A 9,719-nucleotide genomic window follows, 5' to 3' on the forward strand; every position below is an offset into this window, starting at 1 on the left:
GCACATCCAGTCTATTGAGACCTTTCAATTCTCAATAATTTTCAATGAGATTTCCCCCCTCATTCTTCTAAACAGTGAGTACAAGCGGAGAGCCGTCATACGCTCTGATTATGTTAACCCTTTCATTCCTGGATCATTCTTGTGAACCTCCTCAGTATCCTCTTAAATACCGGCACATCCTTTTCACCGATTATGGGCCCAAAACTGCTCACAGAATTCCAAATGTGGTCTGATCGATGACCACTGAATTATTTGCCCATTGTGTTCTAAATGTCCGTTTTGTAAGGATCCTTTTCGTGTGTTGGGCTTGTTTTTATTCACACGATGTGTGTATCTCCAACAAGATCGGTATTCAATGACTATCCATCACTACTCCTGACGGGCTTACTGGCCAATTCAGTGAACAGTTAAAAGTCAACACATTGCTGTGAATCTGGTGAGGCAGAATGGGTTAGAAAGTCACTGAACTGATTGGGGGTTTAAACAAACTAGAGCTGTCCTGGCAACCACCCCCACCACCAGAGTTTACAAAGAGATACCGACTGCCCAGACTTTTCAGTGACGATAGGCCTCATACATTTGGATCAATGTCCAGATCTATGCATTGTCAGTCAACTTAAATAATCAGCATATTTATAAATGATTCAGATGATGTGAAAGAAAGTAAAGTTTATTCATGATTGCCAGATTGACACAAGGGAAGTTTTGTTTAATTAATATGGGTGCTGTTAAGGCAATTTTGGAGTTAGAACATCTATCAAATAACTTCAGCCACCAACCTTCAGATCTGAATATGGACTGTAGATTAAGTTTAAAATGTTCTGGACCATGGGATTGTAGAGGTGTGAAAACAGCAATTGATTGAAGGACCGGAAAATAACATTGGCTAGTGTGTGGGCACAGTTGGGGGGTGGAACAGAAACACGGAAAACCTACAATACAATACAGGCCCTTCGGCCCAAAAAGTTGTGCCGAAACTGTCCCTACCTTAGAAATTACGAGGGTTACCCATAGTGCTCTATTTTTCTAATCTCCATGTACCTGTCCAAAAGTCTCTTAAAAGAACCTATCATATATGGGCCGGCAGCCCATTCCACGCACTCACCACTCTCTGCGTAAAAAACATACCCCTGACATCTCCTCTGTACCTAATCCCAAGCACCTTAAACCTGTGCCCTCTTGTGCGCAGGGCCATTTCAGCCCTGGGAAAAAGCCTCTGACTATCCACACGATCAATGCCTCTCATCACCTTATGCACCTCTATCAGGTCACCTCTCATCCTCCGTCACTCCAAGGAGAGAAGGTCGAGTTCACTCAACCTGTTTTTATAAAACATGCTCCCCAATCCAGGCAACATCCTTGTAAATCTCCTCTGCACCCTTTCTATGGCTTCCACATCCTTCCTGTAGTGAGGCAACCAGAACTGAGCACAATACTCCAAGTGGGGCCTGACCAGGGTCCTATATAGCTGCAACATTACCTCTCGGCTCCTAAATTCAGTTCCACGATTGATGAAGGCCAATACACGTATGCCTTCTTAACCACAGAGTCAACCTGCACATCTGCTTTGAGCATCCTATGGACTCAGGCACCAAGATCTCTCTGATCCTCCATATTGTCAAGAGTCTTACCATAGATAGATAGATAGATGATAGATAGATAGATACTTTATTCATCCCCATGGGGAAATTCAACTTTTTTCCAATGTCCCATACACTTGTTGTAGCAAAACTAATTACATACAATACTTAACTCAGTAAAAAATCTGATATGCATCTAAATCACTATCTCAAAAAGCATTAATAATAGCCTTTAAAAAGTTCTTAAGTCCTGGCGGTTGAATTGTAAAGCCTAATGGCATTGGGGAGTATTGACCTCTTCATCCTGTCTGAGGAGCATTGCATCGATAGTAACCTGTCGCTGAAACTGCTTCTCTGTCTCTGGATGGTGCTATGTAGAGGATGTTCAGAGTTTTCCATAATTGACCGTAGCCTACTCAGCGCCCTTCGCTCAGCTACTGATGTTAAACTCTCCAGTACTTTGCCCACGACAGAGCCCGCCTTCCTTACCAGCTTATTAAGACGTGAGGCGTCCCTCTTCTTAATGCTTCCTCCCCAACACGCCAACACAAAGAAGAGGGCGCTCTCCACAACTGACCTATAGAACATCTTCAGCATCTCACTACAGACATTGAATGACGCCAACCTTCTAAGGAAGTACAGTCGACTCTGTGCCTTCCTGCACAAGGCATCTGTGTTGACAGTCCAGTCTAGCTTCTCGTCTAACTGTACTCCCAGATACTTGTAGGTCTTAACCTGCTCCACACATTCTCCATTAATGATCACTGGCTCCATATGAGGCCTAGATCTCCTAAAGTCCACCACCATCTCCTTGGTCTTGGTGATATTGAGACGCAGGTAGTTTGAGTTGCACCATCTCACAAAGTCCTGTATCAGTTTCCTATACTCCTCCTCCTGTCCATTCCTGACACACCCCACTATGGCCGTGTCATCAGCGAACTTCTGCACATGGCAGGACTCTGAGTTATATTGGAAGTCTGATGTGTACAGGGTGAACAGGACCGGAGAGAGCACGGTCCCCTGCGACGCTCCTGTGCTGCTGACCACCGTGTCAGAACTACAGTCTCCCAACCGCACATTAATACTATATTCTGCCTACCAAAGTGAACCACTTCAAACTTAACTGGATTGAACTGCCCTTGACAAAGCCATGCTGACTACTCCTAATTATATTATTCCTTATAAATTTTAATAAATCCTGCCCCTCAGGATCTTCACCATCAACCTACCAACCACTGAAGTAAGACTCACTGGTCTATAACTTCCTGGGTTATCTCTACTCCCTTTCTTGAATAAGGGAATAACATCCGCAGCCTCTCCAGTCCCCATTGATGATGCAAAGATCATTACCAGAGGCTCAGTAATCTCCTCCCTCGCCTCCCTCAATAGCCTGGGGTACATCTCATCTGGTCCTTGCGACTTATCCAACTTGGTGCTTTCCAAAAGCTCCAGCACATCCTGTTTCTTAATATCTACATGCTCAAGTTTTTCAGTCCGCTGCAAGTCATCACTACAATCACCAAGATCCTTTTCCCAAGTGAATACTGAAGTAAAGCATTCATTAAGAACCTCTGCTAATTCCTCCAGTTGCATACACACTTTCCCAGTCACTCTTGTTAGGTCCTATTCTTTTACAAATTATCCTCTTGCTCTTCATATGCTTGTAGAATGCCTTGCTGTTTTCCTTAATCCTGCCCGCCAAGGCCTTCTCATGACCCCTTCTGGCTCTTCTCATTTCCTTCTTAAGCTGCTACCTGTTAGCCTTATAATCTTCTAGATCTCTAACATTACTTAGCTGTATGAACCTTTTGTAAGCTTTTCTTCTTGACTAGATTAACTACAGCCTTTGTACACCACGTTTCCTGTACCCTACCATAACTCCCCTGTCTCATTGGAATGTACCTGTGCAGAACTCCACACAAATATCCCCTGAACATTTGCCACATTTCTTCCGTACCTTTCCCTAAGAAAATCTGTTCCCAATTTAAGCTTCCAAGTTCCTGTCTGATGGCCTCATAATTACCCTTACTCTAATTAAACGCTTTTCTAACTTGTCTCTTCCTATCTCTCTCCAATGCTATTGTAAAGGAGATAGAATTATGATCAGTATCTGCAAAATGCTCTCCCACTGAGAGATCTGACACATGACCAGGTTCATTTCTCAATACCAAATCAAGTACGGTCTCTCCTCTTGTAGGCTGATCTACATATCTACATACAGTCTCTTCAGTTCAGTTCTCTGACCAGACAAAGGTCATTGAGCGACAACTCCAGTTCCCTAACGTGGTCCATTAGGAGCTGCAGCTCAACACAACAGGTGCAGATATGGCCGTCCGGGAGGCTGGGAGACTACAGGACGTCCCACGTCTGACACCGAGTACAGAAAACCAGCCTCACACACATCCTTCCTTTCCATAATTAACACAGGTAAACCTACCTCGCCTCGTTCCGTTACCGTCTACGCCCGTTGAGCCAAAGCACTCTCACTTCGCTGCCTGCTCCGAACGGAATGTGACAGTTATGTGTGGTTCAAAGAAATACATTGTAAATACAGAATTGTCGTTTTATCTTCAGCATATAAAATGTCAGGTAGTCTTGTGCTGAGCAGGCCTCTTCCTCCGAAAAGGTCTCAATGTGATGCTTGCCATGTCCCATTTCTGCTTCATATCCACCAGCTACTTCTCTCTGGTGACTTTGTTCCCGTGGCAACAGGTGCAAGATTTACACCGGCAGGTAATGTTAATTGTTTGAGCGAACAAGCAATACTTTGGGACATAGATATCCATGCAGGAGAATTTAAGTTTATCTACGTTGGCCTAAATATTGGAAGTGCAGCATGAGTATTTAAAAGACGGAATCATTAAAGTAATCTTTACAGGTTCGGGGTACAGTCAAAGTGCGGGTAGATGGTTGTCCTTTATACTGAGGTGTTGAACATTAGAAGACATAGGATTCATTACGGCTGCACGAACTTTGGTTCAGTCACAGCATGACCATTTCTGAACAGCACCATCATAGATGGGATATAATAGCCCAGAGAGAGAGCAACAAACATTTATGTTCAGCTTCAACTTCAAGTCTATTCTCATTCAACTATACATACGTATACAACTAATATGAACCATCGTTCCTCTGGGGGCAAGGTGCAAAACACATACAGCATATAGTGATGACCAAGCATGGACAGTCACAAAATAATATTAGCACAATGCAGAATGATTGCAGGACTCCAGAGTTAAATTATGAGGTGAAATAACTGTCTCATTTGAAATCCTTGGAATTTAACAGGGTAGGGGTGACTTGGTTTACGTTTCCAAGGTAAAGGTGTATAATTGACAGAGCTGTATACGATAATAAGAAGCACTGATAGAGTAGACAGCCAGTGCCTTTCTTTACCCAAGTGGAAATGGCCAATACAAGAGGGTATAATTTTCAGGTGATCGGAGGAATGTGTAGGAGAGTGGTAAGTGTGTGGAACGCATTGCCAGAAGTGAGGGTAAAGGCAACACATTATGGAGGTTTAACAGTCTCTTAGACAGGCACATGGATGAAAGAGAAACAGTGGGCTCTGTGAGAGGGATGCATCTGTCTGATCTTGGCCGAGGTTAAAAGGTCGACACACATCTTGGGCCAAATGGTCTGGACTGTGCTATACTACTCTGTGTTAAGTGGAACTGAATGGTCGGATAGAAATAAACCCATCTCTTTTTGAGAGTCCACTCCTTTGTAAATGGTCTGAAAGTTAGAGATTCTCATTTCAGGACTGACTTTAGGAAACATTTCAAAACAGGCAATGGTATAAACTTGGATAAGTTTATTCTCATTTGAATATAGTAATTGATGCCAGGTTCATTGTTAGTTTTAATTCTGGGATTAAAATTCTGAGATTGATTGTTGAAAGCCAGTAGTATTACGGGATAAGGGGAAAGGGCTCTGTGACTGTAGCACTTCAGCCAGATGAGGAAAAACTGAGACTGTGGGAGTGTTGCAGAGACTTTGTGAAGATTTGTGTGGGAATGTCGGAGAGGGTGGACTGAGACAGTTCCATCAGGGGTAGGACTCTCCCACCTACAAGGGGGAATGTTCCCGGAAAGGGGCATCCCTCATCAGGGATCCCCACTACCTGGATGCTGGCATCAGGCAGGAGGTGCAGGAGTCTGAAGACCCACGTCTCAAATCTTCATTCCTACTGCTGTTAAGTTCATGAATCAATCTGAAGAACCTTGGCAATACCTCAGAATATTTTTTTCACTGTCTAATTTGTCACTGTTTAATTTGCACATATGCAAGTTATTGATAATTTATTTAAGTTTATTTTAGCTTATGGTTGTCCTCATCTTGTAATTATCCAGAAAGACTCATTGTTATGGCATTTACAGCCCGCCAATGTATGCCTACGATAATAGTAGACGTGAACCTCAAGTTCAAAGTTGATTTGTTATCAAAGTGTGCATCTGTCAGCATATACAACCCTGAGATTCATTTTCTTGCAGGCATTTAAAACACAGACTTACACAGAATTAATGAAAAACTACACACTTACAATCAATTTGCAAAAAAAGACTAACTGTGCAAATATAAATTAATACTATAAAATAGTTAAATGAAGAATATTCAGAAGATCAGGTGTAGAGTCATTGAAAGTGAGTCCACAGGTTGTGGAATCAGTTCAGTGTTGAGGTGAGTGGAGTGTGGGGGTTAATACTGTCCCTGAACCTGGTGATGTCAAACCTAAAATGGATGAAATTTACTGGGTTTCCACTTCACTCCGGGTAGAGAGCTCTCCATTCTCCATCTCGGAGTTAAATTCCTCCTGTCAACGATGTCTCTTGGTCCCAGGCTACCCAGTAAGGGGAAACATCCTCACTACATCTCGCCTGTCAGTCACTTTAACCGTGGCCTCACTCTACCAGAGATACAGTATTCCCTGTGTCCGCTCTCTGCGCTTAAATATAACTGGTTTTCTCCGATTTCTAACAATTGCTGGCTTGCTGACAGTTTTCGCAGTTTCCTGCTTCTGACTGTGGACGTTTCCTCTGTTATTTGCAACGTCAGATCTCGAAATCGAAACTTACCCGAGAACAGGGAAATGGAGACCTGTGCAATAAAATGTTTGCTGAACTTCAGCCTGTGAATCGACACAAATATTGTTTACTTGTGTCGAAACAACGCCTTTCATCGTTCGATTAACCCTGGGCTGAACGTTTCGCAGTGATTGTCCCCGTTTATCGCTGAGGTCCGAATTTACACAGAGGGGCCACTGCACTCCTTAAGTCATTGTGGCACCGAACGCGTCCTGGGTTTTGGGAACTTTGCAATAAGTGACTTTAATTCTTTTTTCATAGTTATTATCGAACATACCACCAAGGCTTATAGTTTCACAGCACATTGCGTATCATTTACTCCCACAGAGCCGATCTATTCACTTTCTGATTGGATGAACTGTAAAGATAGGCATGCAATTTGGCCAATAGAAGAGAAGGTGGGCTGGATGTTTGGGACAACATAACGCATGAGGAATAAGCCAAGTGCAGGTGCAGTCCAGCTTCACAGAATGACAAAGCGGGACATGCCTGATATATAGAAAAGGGATAAACTTCAATAAAAAATAAATTACAAAAAGAAGAAAAGGGATGTAATCAGTTTTACAATGGATCTGTTTTATTCCACTTCATTTTCACACCAGCTGCCCTTTCCGGCCTAATTCCACAGAACATTTAATTTGAAATTTAAACAAAATTTAATTATCAAAGTAGATATACAGTATGTCATTATATACAATCCTGATATTCATTTGCTTGTCTACAGAATAGTAATTATAACAGGATTAATGTAAGACCAGCCAGAGTGTGGAAGACAACAAACTCTGCAAATGCAAATATAAATAACTGGTAATAAATAGCAAGAACATGAGATAATGAGATAAAGAGTCCCTAAAAGTGAGATCATTGGTTGTGGGAAGTTTTCAATGATGGGGCAAGAACAAGACCCTTCATTTTATTCAAGAATCTAATGGTTAAGGGGTAGTAACTGTTCCTGAACCTGGTGGAGGGAGTCCTGAGGCTCTTGTGTCTTCTTCCTGATGGCAGAAGTGAAAAGAATGCATGTCCTGGGAGATGGGGATCTCCGACGATGGATGCTGCTTTCCTATGTCAGCATTTCATGTAGACGTGCTCAGTGGTTGGGACAGTATTACCCGTGATGAATTTCCCCATAGAACAATTGTGTGTCCATCTCGGTCTGCGATAGATAATCATCCATTCTTCACCTCTCTCCTCAGTTTTGAAAATATGCCCTCTCCCACAAGACGTGTATTTGTTGACCATCTGTCCTGTCGAGTCCTCTCAGACTCCCAGTAAGAAAACCTCTCATGTTTCTGTAACTCCAGTGGGTATAATTTCCAATGAGGAAATGACCGACCTCCTCAACCTTCTCTCATAAAGCAGCTTTTAATCCCAGGAATCAAGCTTACAAACTATTTCCTATCTTCCCATGAATAAAAAGACCTTCTGGGGCAGTGGGACTTGTACAAGCGAGACGGGTTACACTTGAACTACAGGAGGACCAGATAGATAGATAGATAGATAGATAGATAGATAGATACTTTATTCATCCCCATGGGGAAATTCAACTTTTTTCCAATGTCCCATACACTTGTTGTAGCAAAACTAATTACATACAATACTTAACTCAGTAAAAAATATGATATGCATCTAAATCACTATCTCAAAAAGCATTAATAATAGCTTTTAAAAAGTTCTTAAGTCCTGGCGGTAGAATTGTAAAGCCTAATGGCATTGGGGAGTATTGACCACTTCATCCTGTCTGAGGAGCATTGCATCGATAGTAACCTGTCGCTGAAACTGCTTCTCTGTCTCTGGATGGTGCTATGTAGAGGATGTTCAGAGTTATCCATAATTGACCGTAGCCTACTCAGCGCCCTTCGCTCAGCTACCGATGTTAAACTCTCCAGTACTTTGCCCACGACAGAGCCCGCCTTCCTTACCAGCTTATTAAGACGTGAGGCGTCCCTCTTCTTAATGCTTCCTCCCCAACACGCCACCACAAAGAAGAGGGCGCTCTCCACAACTGACCTATAGAACATCTTCAGCATCTCACTACAGACATTGAATGACGCCAACCTTCTTAGGAAGTACAGTCGACTCTGTGCCTTCCTGCACAAGGCATCTGTGTTGGCAGTCCAGTCTAGCTTCTCGTCTAACTGTACTCCCAGATACTTGTAGGTCTTAACCTGCTCCACACATTCTCCATTAATGATCACTGGCTCCATATGAGGCCTAGATCTCCTAAAGTCCACCACCATCTCCTTGGTCTTGGTGATATTGAGACGCAGGTAGTTTGAATTGCACCATCTCACAAAGTCCTGTATCAGTTTCCTATACACCTCCTCCTGTCCATTCCTGACACACCCCACTATGGCCGTGTCATCAGCGAACTTCTGCACGTGGCAGGACTCTGAGTTATATTGGAAGTCTGATGTGTACAGGGTGAACAGGACCGGAGAGAGTATGGTTCCCTGCGGCGCCCCTGTGCTGCTGACCACTGTGTCAGACCTACAGTTTCCCAACCGCACATACTGAGGTCTATCTGTCAAGTAGTCCACTATCCAATCCACCATGTGAGAGTCTACTCCCATCTCCGTTAGTTTGTGCCTTAAGATCTTGGGCTGGATGGTGTTAAAGGCACTAGAGAAGTCAAGGAATGTAATCCTCACAGCACAACTGACCCCCTCTAGGTGAGAGAGTGATTTGTGCAGCAAATACGTGATAGCATCCTCCACTCCCACCTTCTCCTTATACGCAAACTGAAGAGGATCCTGGGCGTGCCTGGTTTGTGGCCTCAGATTCTGTAATATCAGCCGCTCCATGGTCTTCATCACGTGCGACGTCAAGGCAACAGGTCTGAAGTCATTCAACTCCTTTGGTTGTGGTTTCTTCGGTACCGGGACAATACAGGATGTTTTCCACTGTCTGGGTACTCTTCTCTGCTCCAGGCTCATGTTGAAGATGCGCTGTAGTGGTTCTCCCAGCTCAGTCGCACAGGCCCTCAGTAATCGTGGGGAAACTCCATCCGGTCCAGCCGCCTTGCTGGTACAGATCTTCCTCAGTTGACCTTCCA

This window comes from Hemitrygon akajei, chromosome 14, assembly GCF_048418815.1.
Source record: "Hemitrygon akajei chromosome 14, sHemAka1.3, whole genome shotgun sequence".
NCBI lineage: Eukaryota > Metazoa > Chordata > Chondrichthyes > Myliobatiformes > Dasyatidae > Hemitrygon > Hemitrygon akajei.